Source organism: Mus musculus, chromosome 13 (assembly GCF_000001635.26).
Source record: "Mus musculus strain C57BL/6J chromosome 13, GRCm38.p6 C57BL/6J".
Lineage (NCBI taxonomy): Eukaryota > Metazoa > Chordata > Mammalia > Rodentia > Muridae > Mus > Mus musculus.
This window is the reverse complement of record NC_000079.6, coordinates 54,298,762-54,316,974: the sequence shown is the minus strand read 5'-3', so window position 1 is coordinate 54,316,974 and position 18,213 is coordinate 54,298,762. Positions and strand designations below refer to the sequence as shown.

The 18,213-nt window shown below is 49.1% G+C and overlaps 1 protein-coding gene and 1 long non-coding RNA gene across 5 annotated transcripts in view; one reads left to right on the top strand and one right to left on the bottom strand.

Annotated features, from left to right (window-relative positions):
• The window catches only part of Cplx2 (complexin 2), an 81,960-nt gene extending 66,949 nt beyond the window's left edge, over window positions 1-15,011 (bottom strand). Inside the window, exons 1-3 of one of the 3 annotated variants that reach the window (NR_155492.1) lie at window positions 14,127-14,419; window positions 4,871-4,950; window positions 4,178-4,655 (exon numbers count right to left, since the gene is read on the bottom strand). The gene's annotated coding sequence lies outside the window, so the exon portion shown is untranslated. Of the gene's footprint in view, window positions 1-4,177; window positions 4,656-4,870; window positions 4,951-14,126; window positions 14,420-14,570 lie in introns of those variants that run through there. The other 2 variants (XM_017315376.2, NM_001362218.1) reach the window with 2 other exon arrangements.
• LOC115488208 overlaps window positions 1-18,213 on the top strand; it is a 112,561-nt gene that overhangs the window by 82,459 nt on the left and 11,889 nt on the right. The window contains exon 3 of one of the 2 annotated variants that reach the window (XR_003950717.1): window positions 541-3,521. The exons of the other annotated variant lie outside the window; for it this stretch is intronic. This is a non-coding gene — a long non-coding RNA (uncharacterized LOC115488208). Of the gene's footprint in view, window positions 1-540; window positions 3,522-18,213 lie in introns of those variants that run through there. 2 annotated transcript variants of the gene reach the window in all.

The following is an 18,213-nucleotide window of genomic DNA, read 5'->3' as shown; positions in this document are numbered from 1 at the left end:
GCGTGCGTCAGAGGACCACTTTGGTGTGGCTCCTTAAACACTGTCCACATTTTAAAGAACCGCGTTTGTTTATTTATTTTCTTTTTTTCCTATTTAAAGATTTCTTTATTGATATATGTGAGTACACTGTAGCTGTCTTCAGACACACCAGAAGAGGGCATCAGATCTCATTACAGATGGTTGTGAGCCACCATGTGGTTGCTGGGATTTGAACTCAGGACCTTCAGAAGAGGAGTCAGTCCTTTTAACTGCTGAACCTTCTCTCCAGCCCTATTTATTTCTTATTTGTTCATTTGTGTGCTTATGTAGAGGTCATGGAGACCCCTTTGGGTGTTGATTCTCTCTTTCTACCATACAGGTTTTGGAGACTAAACTCAGGCTGTCATGAATGGGCATGCCTCCTCTCTCACTGAGCCATCACACTGGCCTAGGCTGACATCAAACTCATGCTCCTCTGGCCCCTGCCCCATTACCATGTTCTACCAGTGTGTCATCACAACTGGCTATTTTTTTTAATCCCCTTTTGTTTCTTTCGCCTAGGTCCAGGCCCTTGCTTTGCCTCAGTGAGTGGGCTTTGCTCCAGGCCCACATTCATAAGAAAGCTGAGTGATGAGAAGAAAACAGGAACACAAAGTTTTGACCATGATTGGTGTTTTATGTAGATTATTGCCCCCCTCCTCCCAGGCTTTATTCATTCCCCACCTCCACGATGTATGCCTTACTAGGTACTATTCATTTACTTGGCAATTCTCGTTGTACTGATTTGCCTTTTTTTAAAAAATGCACAATTTTATCCTCGAAGAAAACGCTACATTATTTCCATAAATCAGAGTTTGATATATGGCTTCCACATTTCCAATATGCATCGATTGTGAGCTGATATAATAACAAACACGCATCTGTATACCACCCAAAGTCATCTCGCATGGCGACAATCCTGTGCATGCCAGCCTTCGGGATGCTGCATCTCAGCTAAGGCAGCCCACACTCCTGGGAGGATGCTCTACAGACGAGAATGAAGAGATGGGAAAGCTTCCTTCCTGAGTTCCAGGCTGGGGAGGGTGAGGGATGTTTACCTATGGGTGTTTAAGCCTTTTCAACTCCAGTGCTTTTCACATATATGTCTTTTTAAGTCCAAAGACGCCTTTAAAAATAAAACTGTACGGGAGTCCAGTATATAATACGATGAAAGCAGAGATTTGTGATTAAAACGGGCCTGGGAAGTCATGGCTGCTTTTGGGGGGCTTCCCTTCCACCAACGTTGTTCTATTAATGTCTCCTGACACCCTTTCTCAGAAGCTTGTGACTCATAAGGACATCAACAAACCCACATCTGTTCCTGTCCCTTGGTCCTATTTAATTCAACTTTCTTTGTAGACTCCTGAGGGTCTGTGCTGTCCTTCCTGGTTCTTTGCTTTTGGACTCTGGCCACCTTGGTATTTTGAAATGTTTCGTCTTGACATCTTGAAATACCCTGGGAGTGCTGGCTTTCTAAGCCTTGCTCTGACCACATCGCTCATACATCAGCCACTGATATAACTGTTGAGTTGAGATCTGGCCTTACAGCATGAGGAAGACCCCCAAATGATGTTCTAAGGATATTTCAGGGCATCTCAGAGAGGACCAGGGCCATATTCAAGACTAAAGGAAGTGTGCAGTAGTGTTGGTATGGTTGAAGGTACAATGAGGTGGCCTATCATTAGAAATATTTACGACTTATTGAAATTCTGTCCAGATCTTCCCATGTTTTTAAACCAATGGGTTCCTGTCTTACTGGGCCAAGCTCCCCTTAGGAGCTCCCACTTCATAGGGATCAGGACCTCTAAGTTAGGGGATCAAACGAGCTCAGCAATGAGAGGAGAAAGCAAGCTGAGGTCAGGAGCCAGGCAACTGCTGGGATGAAGATGTGGGCTGTGAGTGATCTGTGACTATGACTCCAGAGTGACAGAGACACTGCTGAAAGGAACAGTGTCTCAAGACCATGGTAGAGATGGGCTAAGACCTCTGGCATCATAGCATGGATGGCAGCCATCATCTCAGAGGCAACTGGCTCAACCACTACTCAGAATGCAAGGGGCCCTGAAAAAAGACAGATATCTGGGGAATAAATGAGTTTGGGGTGAGCAGGACACTCACATTGCATTTTGGGCCTATGTCTTTCTCCCACACCAGTGAAACCCCATAAGAGAAACGATCTTCTAGTTTTCCTGCCCACTTTGTGCCCTCTTACACACTGGGCACAATTACATACCTCTGCACAAATCCAACCAAGTCAGCCAACTCTAGCAGGGGGACACTTGCTGTGTACTTCTGCTTATTTATCCTAAGCCAGACTGTCATCAAGAAAGAGAGTCCAGCAGTGAACAGGAGATGCTCATGACTCTCCAGGAGGGCTTTTGCTTTGCATCAAGATTCCAGTCGCAACATTCCCTGAGCGCAACACTTCCTGCACGTGAATGACTAGAGAGGGGATCCTCTGCTTCTGACCTTCTTCCCAAGGTTTGCTATAGTTGTCTGAATGCTGGCGCCTGGCTGTAGAGCCTTTAGGAGATGGGGCCTACCTGGTGGAAGGTCCCTGTGTGTGTCATAGGTCCCCATCCAACCCCCATCCTTCACCAGGTGGACAGCTGTTACCTCATATGCCTGCTTCTGAAGAGAGGGCAGCTCCCACCACTACACTGTTCATACTGGGGTGGGGGAGTGGTAGAGGGGATCGACAACTGGAATCTCTATGACCAGGAGCCCAAATAATCTGCCCCTCCTGAGGTGGCTGGCAGGGGATCTATTGTAGTGACTATTATCCTTTTCAGCCACCTCCTGAAGGATGTATGCCTCAGCAGCTCAGACTGCAGAGCTGGCTGGCCCCTCCCCCTTTAGGGTCGGCTTTGTAAGGGTCTTGAGTCCTTCAGTCTCAGTCAGATGTTTATGTACCCACAAGCCTTCACGAAACACCCAGGACAGACCTGCTCCGTACTACTCAGACATTATTTCATTTAATCCCCCATGACAATTAAATTGTCTAGGTCTCTGGGTAATCAATATAAATCTAGAGACATTTAAGTGGCCAGCTAGAATGTAACTGAGCCCCTCTTTGTGTCTCTTCCTCCTGTCTGTTAGAATAACTGGATACATTGTGGTCCCCAGTGCTTAAAGAGACACATTGTATATAGAGAGGGAAAGAGAGGAGGATTAATGGTGTTTTATGGAAGGGCTGAATCCCACCTGACTAGTTTATTAGAATTCTTTGAGAAGTGAACTATATAGGGAGATAAATGATGACTTTCACAAAAAGCCTTTGTTAAGTTTCCATCCCAAAGCCTATTAATAAAATTGATTCATTATAGAATTGGGCAGAAGTGGGTGGCAAGTAGGAGGGAGCCTATTTTTATATGGATAGAGAACTGGCATAGAGACAAGAAGGAACGTGGAGATAACGGAGAACTAAGGTTCTCCAGGAATTGCTACTGAGTTAGGTTTGACTCTAGCTCAGTCCACAGGCACTGAGCACACAGTTTGTGCGAGCCCTGATCCAAACACAGGGCAGTTCAAGTAAGAAAGATTCTGCTTAGCTCTGCACTTAGAGGAGCCAAGGAAGGCAGTGCTGAGAGACCCTCATGCTGGGACAGGATGCTCTTCAGGGGAGCTGCAGAAGGTGGCTAGGGAGCGAAAGATCTGCTGGCTATGGTCAACAGGCTGGTAATCGTATCAGTTCTGTCATGGACTCTCTGTGGAACACTGGGAAGGTCCCTAACCCTCCTCAGTCTCAGGTTTTTCTTTTTTTAGTTGTAGAGTGACATGTTGGCTTGCATGGCCTGGGAAGGTGGACTGCTCTGGGTGGAGGAAACACCAAAGGGAGAGTTTCCCTTTCTCATAACGGAAATGCCCTCTCTATCTCTGTTCTGCGATGGGATTTCTCTCCCTCGCCCCTCCCCCATCTATGAGGCAGAGAGCCACGAGGCTGTGGTGCTGGGGCTCAGAGCCCAGCCTGGGATTCCTCAGTTGTCTGTGAATGACTCAGTGTCGGAAATAGCTCCCATCTGGAGGAGCCATGGTATCTATAGTGTTCAAGCGATCCCTGTAACCACACACACTCTTTCTGTGCAAATATGTGGATCACTGTATGCTAAATATGAGGTGGCCTGGAGACGGTTCCTCCTCTTAAAAAGACTATTTGCTATGAAACTCGAGGCTGTTTATTTAAAGAAACAAGTTTACAACTATGCACGTTGGATCACTGGTGGTGGGTGGTGGGGAAGAGACATCGAGGATGGAAGGAGGCTAGAGGTGGGGGTGATTAAGCTTGGCCTGCTAACCTGCGGGAGAGCTGAGGTCGGCTGCTTCATCCATGGTCCTTCTGTCTTTGCAGAAGCAGGAAATGGACACCAAGATGAGGGGATGAGGGCAGAGAGGAGGAGGGAGAGGAGGAGGGTGCTGTGAGTCAGCAGAAAGAGCAAAGAGCCGGTGGTGACCCAGTCCCACCTTCTTTTTCCCACACAGGACTCATCAGTTGCCTCATTCATCTGTTAAACACGGACCGTGGCGTCCCCGTCTGCACGGGCTCCTGAACCACCGACAAGAACAGTAGATAGGAACTCAGCCTTAGCCACCTGCCATCCCTGTGCACTGGACTGTTCTCTGAGCTTCAGTTTTCTCATCTGGAACCAGTCAGGAGAACGCCCACCTTGGGCTTTAAGAGGAAGTGTTTGATAGGATAATATACCAAAGATGAAGCCCGAACCATCGAACCATCCCCTGACCGAACCATCTCACTCCGACTTAGAAGAGGATGAGTAACCCCCCCCCCCCTCTGCCATCTTAGTCCCAGGCCAGAGGCTCCCGGAGTGGTTATGACCTTGGGCAGTGCCCTTACCTGTGCTTCCTGGATGAGCTGGGATGCAGGAGAGTCAGACACCAAGCAGAGTAGATAGCACAGCAGAGATGCTTAACTTCCTAGAGAAGGAGAGAGGGTTTGGAGTTAGTTGAGAGTACAGCCAGGGGTTGGGCTTCCTAAGTGAACATGACATCCAGTGTCCTCAGTCACTGTGATCTCCATCCAAGGCTGCCACTGCTTTTTATCAGTTCCAGCAAAGGGCTGGGTAGGATGGGCCTCTGTCTGGCATCAGATCAAACTCCTGGCTCCTTCTCCACTTAACCTGCTAGCTGTTGCCCATCTTGTTTACTGGCTCAGGAAATGCTTGGGTGGTACCACCAGGGTATCTGGTGTCAACAGATACATTCTGTTGTCAATCATGTCTGGTTTCTAGTCCTGGCTTTGGGGATATCTACTGCATCTCCCCGCATCTCTGCTTCCTCTTCTGTATAATGGGGCTTTAATGGTGCCTACCTCCTGTGTGCCAGCTGGATCCTGGCTGCAGAGGCACATAGATGAGAGCCCCTTAAATCCTAATTACATCCCTCACTTCAGTCCTGGTGGTGCCAATCTTGCTGCAAGATGCCAGCATTGGCTCATCTGTGTCTGTTCCCAGGCCTTTCCCAAGGTCTGGCAATGTCAGCATCTCGCCAGTGTTTGTTGACTGAGCCTGCTCCCATGGTCTGGTAGACCTGTCTTTACACACTGAGGATTAGAGAGGTCCAATTTAACGGAGAGCAGAGGTGGGGGGGCAGTTGACGTGATGGTCCAGTTCACATGGAGGTATGCATGGAGCTCGGATCCCAACCCATAGCCCATAAACTGTCTGTCCAGCTGCTGAACTCAGGGCCTGGTGGGCCTCTTCTTGGCCGAGCACCAGATGTAGGCTATTGAGGGGGGGGCTGCAACATCTTACCCAGTTCCTCCCAGTGCAACCTATCACTTCCTCCTGGACTCTCTCTGTCTTCTTTCCAGTAACAGTCCTACTTCAGGTACAATGGTCATTTAACAAAGTGGGGGCTGAGGTTCAGAGGACCACTGACCCCTCTCCCATAGCCTATGTGACTATGTTTAACCTTCAGCATACACAGCTTCGGCCCTTAGCCCCACTGTTGGAATAGGGGCTCCTTCAGGATGCTCTCCAGGACCCAGGACTGAGCAGGTTTTGACTTGTGGTAGTGAAAAGCGTCAATTCTCACACGGACTAGCTCCTTTCACAGACTAGCTATTCTAACTACACAGGGGAGGGTCTCAGTTTCAGCACTGTCTTAAACGGCTCACTATCTGACCAGTCCAGTGTCACAGCTTTCTTCTGCAGAGGATGACAAAGAGGCTCAATAAGGACTTGACCCACACAGTTCAAGCTCAGATCCCCACTGGTCTTAAACAGAAGTGAGATGTGAAGAGCTGCCAAGAAAGCAGCCAACTGAAATATACTGCAGGCTTGTCAAGGCTAGCCCTCCCCAGGAGTAGCAGGAACTTCCCTGAGAAAATGAGCTGGGGGTTGAAACCTAGAGAGACCAAGAGAACGGTTGAATGCAAAGGGCTCGCCAGACAGAGGGAACACTGCCTGCAAACTCATGCAGAGAGTGTGGTCCAGTAGGGGAATTCAGAAGCACGTGGCTGGCCTTGAGGCAGGGTCCTCAGGGCAGCCAGGGAGAGATGGGCCTCAGAGTCGTGTCTCTGGGGTAGTAGGGGATGGGATTTGAGTGCAGGGGAAGCTGGGAGCTTGGCATAGTCTTGCCGGGGGGTTGGGCAGAGAGAGGCATGGGACAGACATTTGGAGTATGGAGATGGGAGAAGCAGAAGCAGGCTCTCTGTGCTTGAGGGGGTGTGGGGTTGGGGAAGAAGGGACCCAGCCTCCTGGGCTGGGTGCAGTAGAGACTTGGGAGAGGTTGTAAATCACCCATCCTGGGAAGCTCTCTGATCGACCTCAAGAAAATCTCTGTGGCAGGCTCTGGTCCCAGCCCCAGCTCCTGTCCTAGCCTCAGCAGCTACTAGATCGTTCCCCAGTGTCAATCTCACTCTGTTGAACTTGGCAACGGCAGCTTATAAGGGCTCCCACCACCCCTGTCCCCACTGGTCACTCCATTTCTATCCTGCAACCTTGCTGAGTTTCCCATGACCCAGGGTATCTGCTCTTTCTGTTTCTTCTGCCCCTGGTGCTGCATGTTTGCCCTTAGAATATACAGAACCTGGCAAATAATTTTATGTGTTTGTTTTCTTTCTCCCCATTAGACCTGAGCTCTTTGAAGGCCAGGCCCTTGTCCTGGCCCAAGAAGGATAGCCTAGGAAGACACTTCTGGCTTTGTGTTTAAGCATTCCGGAAATAGGAGGATACATTTACTATACACTGTTACTGGCAGCATTGAAGTGACACTTATACATGGCCTGCCAAAGTCAAAATGACCCCAGGGACCTCACTAGCCTTTCTCCTCTTTATAGATTATGACGTTGAAGCTCAGAGAAGGATGGGGCAGGTCACATGGTCCAGCTAAGAGGTGGCAGGATGGGCTTCTCTGCTGTTGGCGAGGTGCCTGGCCCTGTACCCTGCTCTGAGTAGGCGTTCAGCATGGAGAACTGGCGCCTGGCTTCTCTAGCCATCTGCTGCTTGAACTGAAAGACCCTGCTTGCTTGCCTGGCTGTCACAGCTTCCCAACGAGTCAGCCACAGGAATTCTAATGGCTGGGTTTTTTTTTTTTTTTTCTGAACACAAAGACCTGCCTCTTGCAAATGGAAAAATGCATTTTCCTCTGCATTGGCAATTACCACACTGAAGTCTAAGCAACCGGTTTCATCTTGTAGGCACCTTACCAAGATTAATTTCTGCACACTACGAAGTGATGCTCATTGTGGACTGAGGGGGTCAGCGAGGGAAGTGCACACATTTGTGTCTTTTATCATAAGAGAACCTGGGGTTTGGAGGGACTCAGGACAAACCTCTCTAGCTGTTTTGATCTATTTTATGGAGGGTGTTTGCTCATTGCCTTAAACGCATTAATCTTCTCAAGGATTCGAGGTTTCTGATGTTTCCTGTTCCATTTGGTCTCTGACTCAGCAATGTACTATATAAATATTTACTGAGAAGATACTAGGAATTCTTATAGGCTCTGAGGATGTCACAGAGGAACAAAATATAACCTGCCATTGCCATCCTACAGACATGGAGGAGACAGATGGAAGAGTTCTGTTGGTAACTGGCTGTGTGGGGGTAAATTCCTTTCCCTCTCTGGGCCTTGGGGTTTCATTACTCTCCTCTAATAGACTCCCTCTTGAAACGTTCTGATAGCCCTCACTTATTATAGAACATGACAGCCATCTCCAGCCGGTGATTGTAGATCCTCAGAGCTGGGCTCCAGCTGGTATCACTTGGCACATGCATCTTGCTAGCCTGCTCTCTTTTACCCCCTTTTTATTTAGCACTAACCATACTTCTCTTTCTTTCTTTCTTTCTTTCTTTCTTTCTTTCTTTCTTTCTTTCTTTCTTTCTTTCTTTCTTTCTTTCTTTCTTTCTTTCTTTCCTTCCTTCCTTCCTTCCTTCCTTCCTTCCTTCTTTCTTTCTTTCTTTTTTTCTTTCTTTCTTTCTTTCTTTCTATTTATTTATTCTGCACATAAGGTGCATGTGATTGTGTTTGTGCATATACATCTGTGTGTGTGTGTGTGTGTGTGTGTGTGTGCAAGTGCCAGAGGTCAATGTCAGGTGACTTCCTCACTTGTTTTTCTACATTATCATTATTATTACTATTATTATTATTATCATTATTATTTTGAGACAAGGTCTCTCACTGATTTGGGAAGATCATCTGGCCAGAGAGCCCCAGGAAGCTTCCTATCTCTACTTCCCCAGCACTAGGATCCCATGTGCACACAACCACACCCAGCTTTTTAGGCGAGTGCTGGGACTCTGAGCTCAGGTGCTCACGCTTACACAGCAAGCACCTTGTGAAGGAACCATCCTCCAGCCCTCAGATTTACTCTCAGAGTGCCAGGGCTCCCTGAATGTCTCATTGTTTAATCCTTACTGAATCCCCTTGAAGAAGGGACTTGGATCATAAGAATGAGGAGGTGGAGGTCACAAAGATAGATGACTTCCCTGAATTCACCAAGTGTCTTTGCGGAGGGCTGGGATCTGTTGCTAGGTTGTCTAGATTCCTCTCTGCCACTGTTGCCTCTGCCTGTCTACCAGCTCTGCTCCTCTCCTTCCCCAAGAACAACCTGACACCCACTGCCTGTGTTGGGGTTGGTCTTGTACACTGTATAGTCACGTTGAGTGCTGTGCCCCAAGATCAGGTTGCAGTCTGGACATGGACATTGTATTGACCGTGTACTATAAAGAATGCTCCCCGGTCTCTGACTGGACAGTAAAAGGCTGGAGCTTGGGACTGAACAGGAGAGAGGGGAAGGTGGAACTTGAGATTGAGTGTGGGGGGTGGGGGGCGTCTCAGGTAGGGAACATGAGGAGAAGGAAAAATGTAGGGGAAGACGGAGGTCCTCAAGAGGCAGGATAGACCATAAGGACAGACCATGAGCAGGGACCATGAGCACATGGCCAAATGAAGCTCATATTGAGGACACACATGAAACAGAGCAAGTCTCACTTGGCAGGTAATGGGGCATTTATCTGGTTATTAATAGCCTAGCCATGTTACAATAGTCTCAGAACCTTCCCAGTTTAGGTTTGTAGCATGTGAATAAATTCGGATGTCTTTGTGTTGTTTACTTGGGAGCAAAACAGGAAAGAGTCGGGCAGAACCCCTCCCCCCATTAAATTACTTCAATATATTGCGCCAAATATGGGACACAGACTCTGAGCTCTAGAAAACTCCTGGCTAGGAAGGCAGTTTCTTATTCAAAAAGTGGGGAAAGACCAAGAAGCCTCAGTCTGCCTCTAGGAGGCCTCCCAGGGGCCCCGTTGAGCAAACCCTTCTGTGTTTCGCTTTGCTGGAGCAAATCCTTTGCTTCAGTGATACAGCCCATGCTGGCTCGACATGGAGGTCATGCTGCCCTTGTCTGTTTGACTGTGTGCTGAGCACCTTCAAGAAGGAAGGCGGTATTTCATCCTCCCTGCCTCCTCTGCTCCTAACTCAGCATTATGGGCCAACCACTCTCCACATGGCCAACAGAGACTATTTAAAAAGCAAAACCAGTTTTTATCTTTTTTTTTTTTTAGTGTAAACTGCATAAAATTCTACCTTGTGACCATGGCTCGGAAGGTTCTGCTCTGTCTAGCCCTGCTCTGCCCTTCCCTGACTTCATCTATGGTCGGTTCTCTGCACACTCACTCTATTCCAGACATGCTGTCCTCCTACCTGTTCCCAAACAGCCCAGGCTTACATTTAGCCCTTTGCTCTTTACACAGTGTGTGTAGCGTGTGCTTCTCCACAAATGTGACTCTGTTATTTGGACACCAGTTCCATGTTACCATTTCCATGTCTGTCTAAGTGTTTCCATATTTGTCATTATTTTCAATGATTGTGTCTGCTCTGAGCGTGTGAGCCCCAGGAAAGCAGACATCACATGTGTCCGGTTACACCATGTCACTAGCACCTGCAGTGCTTGATGTGGAAGAGCTAGTCAGTGACTAAGTGTCATGAAGGAAGAGTAGAGTCCCTCTGGAGCACTCTGCATGGCAATCCATCCAGAGAAGGTAGTACACCTGGATCTGTTAGTTCAGGCTAACTTCACAGGCTCACGTTATATGTCGCTAGCATTGCCTGCAGCAGTGCCCAGGCACGAGGCAAGCTCATTGGCTATTTTCTGCTGATGTCCCCTCATTGGGGATGTTAAGAGCTCCTTGCCTGTTTCCTCATTTATCTTCCTTTAACTTAGGGTAACTTATGAAATATTATCTTTCACAGCATTGCACAGACCAGGGGCTTCCCTGAAAAGGGAAAAATACTAACGTCTGAGTCAGAACACCAGAGCCCAATGAAGGCACAGCCACTCAGCATAGCTGTCACATTGCAGCAGTCACTGGAGAGACTTTATACTCTACAGAGACACTGAAGTCTGAGTTCTGCCCGAGCCTGGGCCAAATACTACTCATTGACTACATCAAAGGAGCTGTAGTCTGTAGCCCAGAGGGAGGTGTGGCCAAATTCAGGGCAAATGGAGAAAAAGGCTTCATGTTCATTGGGGTAATCCTATCAGGAGCAGAACTCCACAGAGATGGAGTATGGGTGCCTAACTTCAGAGGCCTTTGCTAACAAGAACCAGGGAGCCACCTGGGAAGTAAGCACAGCGGCTGGAGGCTTGGTACCACTAACCTACCTTCAAGTCACTTCTAAAGCCTACAAAGGAAGCTTGCCAGGTCTCAAAGACTAGCTGCCACACACAACCTTCATCCCGGAGACCGGGTAAACATCCCCTGCCCTATTTTAGAGTGGGGGAAGGAAATAGCATACTCTGCATGTACCAGGAAAGCCAAAGCACACATCTAGGCAAACAGTGAGCTGAAAAGCTGTATGTGTGATCCATTCAAAGATACAGGGGATGCCCATGATTCAGTAAAAGTGACTTATTGATCACCATACCCCCACTGTATGAATTCACAATGAAGGCCACTTGAAGGGGAAACTCAGTTTTTCTTCACAGGACTCTATTAGTGTTTTGGTTTTCTTTCTGGACACTGGCTGGTGTACCATCGTCATACAATTCTGTCTGCGTAATGTTTGTCATCTTCTGACTCTTCTCAAAGTAGCTTCTTCTAATGTATGTGTCAGCACAATATGGCTTATTCCTTAAAACTTCCTGCTGAGAACTGGAGAGTACCAGAGGAGGCAGGACAGTCAAGATTTAATAACATCTAAGGTGGCCCAGATGTCTGGGTGACAGAAAGGGGTTACTGATGTTGAAAATATCTCTGCATACAATGATATGAAGTCTTACGTGATGTCTTAGGCTTTTTCAAAAATAAGTCAGTGTGTGTGTGTGCTGTGTATGTGGTGTGGTGTGTGTGTATGTGGTGTGTGCATGTATGGTGTGTATTGTGTATATGTGGGTGGTATATATGTGGTGGTAGTAGTGGTGGTGAGTGTGTGATATATGTTGTGTGTTGTGTGTGTATGGTGTGTGGTGTGATGTCTGTGGTATATGTGGTATGTGTACATGGTGTGTGTATGTGGTGGTGGTGGTGGTGTATGTATGTGTATGTACCCAGTGCATGTGTGGTATGTGTGTATGTATGTATGTATGTATGTATGTATGTATGTATGTGTGATGAGAGTGAATATAGGTATAGGGGAAGTTAAATTGGTCAGCTACTGAAGCTGGGCGGTGTCATCCCCCTGCCCTGCTCCCTCCCTCTCTAGTGTCTCCTGAGGTACAGACTGGCCTTGAACTCACTTTGTAGTCAAGGATAACTTTGAATCCCCGATCTTCCTGCCTCCACCTGGGATTACAGTCCTGTGTTCCTTGGCCAGGTTTATGTGGCACTGGGGATCAAACCCAGGGCTTGGCACATGTGCCACTGCTGCCCTAAAGACTGAGCCACGTCCCTAGCTCCTATTTTTTCCCCCTCTATTATAAATATACTTGAAACACTCCATCCAGAAAAGGCACTTTGGGGACTGGCCTCAGCCTTCCATCCTGGGGACCTTCTGACATGGTGACATCACCCGGGCAGCTGTAATTTCATACCTCCAGGCCTTTGTACACAGCTCCATCTGTCTGCCATCTCTTTTCTCCCACAATCCAACACTCCTGCCTCCGAAGTCCCACAGCCTTGTTTACTAGCCTGAGTACTTATCACACCATATTTTAATTTTACTTTTTGCTTCCTCTGCTGGCCTGTGGCATCCTTGGGGCACTTCTTCATCCTCCCAAAATGTGTCCCCGAACACGTTTTCAGAAGGAATAATTAATGATGACAGCTACTCGGTTTATTTATTTTCAGTTCTAATGTGCCAGGCACCGCACTAAACTCACTACATAGCTATGACATTAAGCCTTAACCCAGTGTGTACTGCTCACGCTATCACCCCTCTTGAATAGTCAAGGAGGCTTCAGGAGGTTATTTATCCGTCGCTGTGTGCTACCAAATGCTAAAGTTGAGGCTGGGTTCAGAGCAGAGGCCACCTGTTCTTCCGCGTCTGGGTCCGTATGGTTCCAGGAGTTAAGGAGCCTGCCTGGGTTCTAGGCTCAATTCTACTACTAAATTGCTGAGTGATTTTTAGGGGACACCTCTGCTCCCTAGGCCCTGTCTGCCTGCGAGAGAATCTTTGAGAGCACTAGAGGGTCACGTGACACGAGGGCCCTCCCAGCTTCAACTCCCGAGAGGAGATCTTTCTTCTCTGGTTGGTTTTCTGCCCAGGAGCTGGCTTCCCTGTCTGGGAACCTCCCAGCTTCTCAGGCTCAGCCTCTTTTCTCGTTAATTGTAGTCTCTCTCAGAGCAAAACCGCCTTTTGCTACCTGCTGCCCCGGTCGCTTCGGCTTCCTCCCTTGCTGGCAAGCTCGGATTTTTTTTCTTTAGGTGGGGGTGGAGCCCTGGACCAGAAGGAGGGGAGCCTGCCTCTGCCCCGCTCCTTCCAGAGGCTTCCCTGTTGTTTCTCAGCCCCTTCCCCCTCCTCCCCGACGGAAACTCAGCCTCACACTTTCTAGGGATGTTCCGGGCAGACCAGCGGTGGCAGCCAGCAGCCGCAGGCTTCTGGGTTGGTCTCTCCCGAGTCCGCCACCCGGAGGTGGGGTGGCCGTTTGCAGGAAAGGGGGGCGGCGCACTCCTGCCTCCCAGTGCAGACTAGGCCCAGCTCGCCCCGCTGGAGCCGGGGACCCTCCTGTGCCGGTCCCCTCCACCCTCTCTCCCAGTCCTAGCTGAGCCCCGCCATTGCTCCGCCAGGCCCCGGGGACCGCAGACCCAGGATGGGGCCGCAGCGGTGACTAGGCCTGGGTCCAGCGCGCCCGCGCTGCCGCTCGGGGAGGAACGGGAGTCCCCGACAGGGCAAGCCTTTCGCCCCGGGAGCGTTCAGGCCCTGGCGCTGCGCTCCGTGGGTCGCGGCCGGGATGCCGCGTCCCGGCGAGTCCCCGTGAGAGAGCTCAGAGCCCCGGGGGCCGCTCGGACCCGCTGCGCGCCGAGCCCCGCCGGAGCCGGGAGCTGTCCCCCGGGCGGTGTGGAAGGGTGCGGGGGGTGGGGGGGGACAGAAAGCGCTGCGGAGGGAGAGGCCGGAGCGGCGGCGCTCAGGGCTACGGACAGCGCGGGCCCTCGGCCAGGGTCTCCCCGGGCCACTCGGCTGGCGACGCTGAGCGAGCGCGGTTTACGAACCTGTTGGAGGCTGCAGTTCCTCCGCGGCCGACCAGGGCGCCCGGGACCGAGGCTCTGGCGCGCCTCTCCCTCCCGTCCTCCTCACTCCTCCGCCGAGAGGCTCCCTCCTGTTGGGCTTAGCGCGAGCCACGCGGGGGGCGCAGAGCCCCTCTAATGTCACCCCGAAAGCTAGCGGAGCTGCAGGGCACACAGCTCAGAGGCCTCCCCCAAGGGCAGCCAGGCTCCCAGGGAGACCCGAGCTTCCTGAGAAGGGAGGCGGGGGCTGGCTGCTGGGACAACAGCGAGTGGCAGAAGAAACGGCAGGGAAGGCAAGAGGGAGACAGGGGAGTTCCCTAGACTCGTAGCTCTGTCTTGAAGTTTGTGGACACGGGGTGGGGGTGTCTGTTGCTAGGACATCTCGACTTGGAAATCTCTTTCCCCCTCTCTCCATATCTGTACACCTACCTGTTCAGCTGTAGGCTCCGCTCAGTTGTCTTTGGTATCTCCTTCGGATGTGTCATTAACCGTCCCCCAGGGAGATCTTTCTGAAGATAGGATATTTAAGGCCATTCACTAGCAAAAGACCGAGTCTTCCTGGTTCTCAACGTGAGACAGGACCCTGAGCAGACTCATCCAGGGCCTTAGCACCCAGGTCTCGTACCTTTTGGCAGCAACCTTACTACTTAGATTTAATCCACAAAGTGAAGTGTTCTAGTGTCAGTGAAATCTCTCCTGCTGGAGGGTCACCCTATAAATCTTTTTACTAGATGTTTGGTCGTATATTATAATTATTTACACCCCAGCTACCGACCTTGTAAAAGCTGGGTCCACATTTTCCTCGGGATCTCCAGCACCTAGCACACAATAGTTGTTCACTTGTAACTGCAAAGGCAGGGGACTCCCTTTTCCTCATGCGACTGCTCATTTGATTTCCATATTTTCCTCGCAGCCTCAAAGGCCCCATTTGGCAGCTTTAACACCAACACTTGTCCTCTGAGTCACCAACTTCCCTTCCAATGACCTCAATTTCCACCCTGAGCTGCTTAAAAAAAAAGTTGCTATTTTCTTTGCTTGCCACCCTCATCATCGTCTCTCACAGGGCTGAATCCTTCTAGTCATTTGTGTTTTAGCTCAAAACTCAAATGCCGCTCTGTCAAGGAGGCCATCTCTGACCATGTGTTTAATTAAAGTGTGTCCAATACGTTCGTAGACAATAGCATCATATCATGATATCATTGACTTTATTTACAATTTTCCTTTGCTGTACGGACAATCAACTTTCAGTTCTTTAGTCATTACTACTCTCTGGAATAAATTGACAGCCATTCCTTGTTATCCATGGGGGGATCTGTTCTAGGAACTTGATACAAAACCCTGAAGATGCTCAGATTTCTCCCATAAAATGTGTTGAATTTGCACAAGGCCTACCCAGTCTTCCCATATGCTCTCATTTGGAGGCAGGGTCTCATGTTGCACAGCCGGCTTCTCCTCCTGCCTCCACCTTCCAAATGTTGGGACTGCAGTCATGTGCCACAATGCCTGCCCTTCTTCCATGCCTCCAGCTGTCTTTAGGGGACTGTGGTGTGACCAGCTGTGAGCATTCTGAGCAGATTTTATCTTAATATGCACACCACAGACTCATCTTTGGGGAGGCTGGGGCTGCTGTGTGGGTGACTATGAAATCACTTCTGAAGTCACCAGAGAAGGTTCAACAAGAGGGGCACATAGAGATCCTTAGTAGGGAAAAGTAGCCAGGAGAGGCTCTCAGGTCAATTTATCATGCAATAATGGGATATGCCACAGACTAGGCAATTCATCATGAACAGAAATGGTCTGGGTCATTGTTGGAGTGGCAGGAAAGTCCAACACAGAGGGGTCTGCAAAGGCCTTTTTGCTATGTTATTCTATGAGAGAAGGAATGAAAGAGGAAAGGAGAGAGACAGGGAGAAAGAGAGAACCTTCTAACATCAAGCTCTGTTACAGTGGGCATTGTCCATTATGAGTTATAGAACCATGGTGAGCTAATGCCTTCCATAGATATTGCCTGCTTCAGTGTCTTAAGAAGTCTGTTTCTAATTCATGAACTTTGAGAGACATGGTCTGTCATGGAGAACTCACAAGTACATGACTGTGCATGGAGTCATAGGCCTCAACAATGGCTCTTTCCTACTCTGGGCAACAAAATCAGACTAACAATGGCCTTCCCCTCCCTACCCAAACTACTTCTCACCAATGTTGTCACTTGATTGTACATGAAAAGCCTTATCCAGTAGGCATCATTCTGCCCATTTTATACCCCAAACAATCGAGGGCAACAGAAGCAGATTGACTTGGAGGGCAACAGAAGCAGATTGACTTGACCAAATCTAACAGCTTGTAAATGGTGATGCTATACCATGATGCACCCTGGGATCTAGAGCTAGGGTACAACTCTTTGCATCTAGGAATTCATGTCCCTAGGAGACACAGGCTAAATAAACAGTATACTGTAGTTCAAGAGTTACTTTCAACCAGGAGAGGGGTGGGCCGCATAAACGGACAGACACTCAAATCAGGATACAATGAAACTTGAATACCAATTACAAATGGTGGAGCACTATCCAGATATGACATACTATGGTAAGACTTTTACGTGCTGTGTCTTAGCTAATAATCATTTGTATCTTTCTCTATTTTACAAAGCAAACTGAAGTCACAAAGCTGGTGGACAGCAGGATGAGGCCTAACTGAGTTTATTTGACTCAAAACCTGAGATCTGAATTCTGAGCCACTGGATCTGAATTTCTGGTGATCAGGAATGGCTCAAAGCTTGCACTGGATGACTGGGTCATATAAAGCCTAATAATGGGGTGCCTAGACGCCTTGCTCCTGCTGGGAAACCTTCCTGTAGGCAGTGGAAGGGATGCTAAACTACCCTCAGGAATAGGTTTTAGAGGTTAAAATGGAACTTTAAAGAATTAAGGAGTGTTTACAAACAGACAAAAAGAGAGAGAGTGATTCAGAGAGAGGCAGAATAGCCAAGGTCTTGGGGTATGAAAATGGAGGTGTGGTATTGTATGTTTGTGTGCACGGAGTTCTAAGTTTCATGTTGTTTGCTCATGAGGCTATAGGATGGGAAGTCAGTCTGGAACAGGCTTGGACTCAGATATCATGATTTCGTGTCCCTAGGCAGTGGAGACCCATTGATGGCCAAGGACTCCAGCTTTAACAGTGGTCTGTGATATCCTCCATTAACCCACAGGAGCTGTGCCATCTTCTCCAATTTTCAAAGGGCTTTCTCTGGGTGCCACACACCACTCTGCAGGGATGTGGATCTGAAGCTCCGTGAGGGTGCCCCGTGTGCCTGTGGTTCTTACTAGTCAGTGAAACTTGGCAGCAGACCTGGACCTGTGCAGGTGCCCAGTAAGTGTTGGCCGAGAATGAAAAACTGCAGGCAAGGAGTCCAGTCTAGAGGCAACCAACTGCTTCAAGTGGCAGGAAAATGAGAAGAAACACACCAGTCTTTAGAATACGTACTCTAGAAAGCACACCGCTACTGCTTCCCACCTCCAAGAGCCTGGGGGTCAGCAGGGGTGGGCGGGTTGTTAGGATTCAGTTTTCCAAAATGGCTTCTGAACCTCACAATTCATGGTACCCAAGAAAGGCTCCCAGCACCGGACCAGGCCTGGGCTTCTCTCCTGTGTTACATCTTTTGGCTCCTGGATTTTGGTACTGGTGTTCTCTGTTTTGTGGTAATCACATCATATGTCATCATTGGAGTTTATGTTCTGAGAGGGTAGCCGCTGTGCTAATGGCCCTCTTGGCTCGGGTACAGAGATCTGCCTTCTCTCCTTCCACTCCTCTGGGAAGTGCTGTGCGCTGTGAGAATGGCTGACTTGCAGGGCTGGCTGGGCTCAGTTCTGTTTGCTCCGCAGCTCAGCTGCTGTTCCGTGTCTTGCCTTGCGCATCTCTCATTCTCAGTGTGGGGTCATAGAGGAAGATTGTCCCCCAGTGTTCAGACGGAGGTAAGATGTCTCCTATGAGAAGGCAGATGGGCCCGCATTCTCTGAGGTAGTTTCTCCTCACCTTCAATACATAGTACAATTACCTCTCGTTTTATTTCTGATGA